This window comes from Pteropus medius, unplaced genomic scaffold (genome assembly GCF_902729225.1).
Source record: "Pteropus medius unplaced genomic scaffold, Ma_sr-lr_union100, whole genome shotgun sequence".
Lineage (NCBI taxonomy): Eukaryota > Metazoa > Chordata > Mammalia > Chiroptera > Pteropodidae > Pteropus > Pteropus medius.
The window spans coordinates 728,574-732,835 of record NW_024349122.1 but is presented as its reverse complement, the minus strand read 5'-3'; positions in this window follow the sequence as shown (position 1 = coordinate 732,835).

The window sequence follows — 4,262 nt, the reverse complement described above, 5'->3', positions numbered from 1 at the left end:
AAAATTACCTTATTGCCTTAAAGCATTATACAGATTTAATGCAAGACTCATCAAAATCTGATCAGCATTTTTTAAAGAAATAGAACAAAAATTCATCAGATTTGTATGGAAGCACAAATGATCTCTGTCAGAGCCAAGCGAATCATGTCAGCTATGCCGAGAGTCTGCAATAAGCTTATTGAGAAGGGAAGGATCAATGGTGAGAGGCCCAGTTGGAAGAATGCACAAGAGGCAAACATGAGGATGAAACAGCATGCACCAACTTGATTGCCCGGAAAGCACTTCTGTTGGGATGTGCAGTCTATTGCCATAGGCGCACTGTATTGCAAGAACTTCTGCTCCCATTTCCTGTGCTCCCTTTCTGCTCTCCAGGGGACCGCATGGCTCCTCACATAGCAGAGTACAAAAGAGGCCCTCAGCCACATATGCGTGATATAATGAGCCGAAGTATGTTTACATATTTTCTACATCTGGGATTCTATTCCTAGCTGTGGGCCTGGATCACAGCCAGAACTTGGACCAGCCAGACCTTTGGCCAGTCAGGTCTTGCATCAGCCAAGCCTTGGATAACAGCTAGACTTTGGATCACAGCCAGACTTTGGGCCATCCAGGCCTGGTGCCCACAACCTTGAACTGCCAAAACTATCCTCAGAAAAAAAGAACGAGGTTGGAAGCATCACTCTGCCCGACTTCAAATTATACTACAAAGCGACAGTAATCAAAACAGCATGGTATTGGCAGAAAAACAGACACATGGAGCAGTGGAACAAAATCGAGAGTCCAGAAGTAAACTCATATTTATATGGGAAAATAATTTTTGACTAAAAAGCCAAAAACACACAGTGGAGAAAGGAAAGGTTCTTCAATAAATGGTGCTAGGAATACTGGAAAGTCACCTTCAAAAGCATGAAACTAGACTATTGTCTATCACCACACACCAAAATTAACTTAAAATGGATTAAAGACCTGAATATAAGACCTGAAACAATAAAATGTATAGAAGAAAACATAAAAACTAAACTGAAGGACCTTGGACTTAAAGAGGATTTTATAAATTTGACCTCAAATGCAAAGGAAATAAAATAAAAAATAAATAATTGGGACTACATCACGCTAAAAAGTTTCTGCTCAGCAAAAGATACCATTGACAAGGTAAAGAGACACCAATCCAAATGGGAAAATATATTTGAAAGTAACGCCTCCTATAAGGGCCTAATATCCAAAATATACAAAGAACTTAGACAACTCAATAACAAAAACGAAACAAATGATCTAATAAAAAAAAAAATGGGCAGAGGACCTGAACAGACACTTCTCCCAGAAGACATACAAATGGCTAGCAAATATATGAAAAGATGCTCAACATCACTAGCTATTAGGGATATGTAAATCAAAACCACAGTAAGATATCATCTTACACCTGTTAGAATAGCTTTTATCAACAGGACAAATAATAACAAATGTTGGAGAGGATGTGGAGTAAATGGAACCCTCCTACATTGCTGGTGAGACTGCAAACTGGTACAGCCACTATGGAAAACATATGGAGGTTCCTCAAAAAACTATGAATTGATCTACCATATGATCCAGCAATCCCTCTACTGGGTATTTACCCCAAAGGCTTGAAAATTCATATTTGAAAAGATATTTGCACACTAGTGTTCATAACAGTATTATTCGCAGTGGCCAGCACATGGAAAAAACGGTGTCCTACTATTGTTAAAAGAAACTGTAATACATATATAGTAGAATATTACTCAGCCATAAGAAGAGATGAAATACTACTTTTTATGAAAACATAGATGGACCTCAAGATAATCATGCTAAGTGAAATAAGCCAGAGAGAAAAAGTTGAAAATCACATGATATCACTTATATTTGAGATATAAACCTAAAAGCAACAAATGAACAGGACAAATAGACAGATTCATGGACTGGGACAATAGACTAGTGGTTACCAGAGGAGTTGGGAGTGGTGGACTGGGGGAGGTAGTTAGGGTAAAGGAAGAAAATGTTTGGTGACAGAAAGAAACTAACTATGGGAAGTGAACACACTTTATATATATATCTATATCTATCTATATATATATATAGATGGTGTTAGATATCTATATATATATAGATAGATAGATATAGATATATATATAAAATAACAAATAAGGCATATATATATATATATAACAAATAAGGCATATATATATATAAATGTACACCTGTTAAAATGTACACCTAAAACTTACTAGATTTTGTTAGTCACCATAAAATATTAATTAATTATTTTTTTTTAAAAATCTACAAGCTAACCCGGACAGCTTTATTCCACTTTGAGTCTTATATTTTCCTAGATGATCAATGACTTCAGCCAGGGCACTTAACCCATAATTCTGTCATCAGCTTACTGATATCTTTGCCTCAGATGCAAATATTTTTTTTAAAGCTCCTTGAGTACGTACCTTATAGCTTATATTAAGAATCATTAAATCCATGTCAATTTGTTAATATTATGTACTCAAATAACAATTGAGCACCAACAGGTGCCTTTGGGAAAATGTCTCACCTTTTATAGGACATAAGAATCACATAGCAAGCTTGTCAAAGATGATTTCTTAGACTTCATTCTCAGTAATCCTAATATAGTGAGTCAGAGTGAAGTTCCCTGAATTTGCATTTTTATCAAGTTCATAGATTATGTCTAAGAACCACACTTATAGGAACACAAATTTATACAAAAAGGCTGAGCCTTGTGATATGGAATTTCTGGTTTTCTACCAAGTCAGGAATGGATATTTGGTGGAAGGTGTTAGATTTGGACATACAGAGACTTCTCAATTAATTCTATCACAGAAAACATGTGGCCTGCATTTTCATTTGGATTAATCTAGCTCCTTCAAAAGAAAACCCAAATTAACAGTAGTTTAAATACATAAATATAAATTCTGCTGGCAGAATTTGGCATACTGGTAAAAGCAGGGTTCACCTCCTCTCATATCCGCATTGAAATTACAACCGAATTATAAAACAATCAATGCGGAGAATCACCTGAAGTCCAGCTGATAGCAACACCTATGTCTGATAATATAAAGGAGCCACATCGAAGCCAGTAGGATGGGCAGGTTGGACCCGCATCTGTGGGTGGTGGAGGATCACCAGGAGACAGAACAAGGCTGCAGAGGCTCTCCATAAGGAGAGGGGCATCATGACCTCTTTCCGGAGCTCCCCAGCCCAGGGTCCCAGCCCAGGGTCCCAGCCCAGGGAAGAAGAGATTCCAATAATTCTGACTGTAAAAAACAGATGGGATTTCAGCCATCTGGGTGAGATGGACAGGGACTGAAACCCTAGACTCCCATTAGAAGGACTCATGCACAGGCTTTCTCAACTGCGAACACTCACCCAGGACGCCAGTGGTGGGTCAGAGGTATGTACGGGATTCATACCGAGAAAGTCTGCATTACCTGGCACCAGAACTATGGCTGGAAGGGCAGCCACCATTGTGCCTTAGTCTCCCCTCCCCCAATAGGGCAATCTACAAACCTCTTCAGCTTGATTGTGCATACCCCTCCCATGGAGCTATTAGGAAGTGCTGGCCTGAAGAGATCTGCCCGCTCCACCCAACCAGCAGAGTACTTGGGGTTTTTGTTGCTAGATGGCGGCCATGCTCTATACCCATTCTGGGCCAAGCATTCCCAGCTGGCGGCCAGAGTTGTGAGAATGCATTTCTGTGATAGTTTCAGGCAGATAATTACTGCCAAAATAGAATATGGGAGGATCTTGGGGATCTGTGGGCCAGTCCCAGACAGTAGCTGGTCTTACTGTGATCTGGGACTTCTGTGGGAACGTGCAAACATTTACTGAAGTTGCAGCAAGACTGAGGCTGTTTTTATCTGACTGCCATTGTCCCCCTGAGACCTCGCCCCACCCTACTCACAAATTGCCCCAGGAGGCTCACTGACAATGAACCACCATGGCCCTGCCCCTCCTCCCTGGGTATCCCAATCCATAATGGCAACAAACTTTGGCTAGCACAGGGCAGGAACTGCATGGAAATCAGTTGTAGGCAGACCTCTGCTGCAATATTCTGTCCAGTGAGTGCAGGGGTCTGTGATACCACCACAAATGGCAGCTGGTCTCGCTGTGATCTGTTAACTACAGTGGGGATGTCTGGGCACAGAAGTTTCAGGAAAACTGAGGCTGTATTGGCCTGATGGCCCTTGTTTCCCTGAGATTGCACTCTGCTGAAGCCACAAAGTGCCTGCAGCCCATTG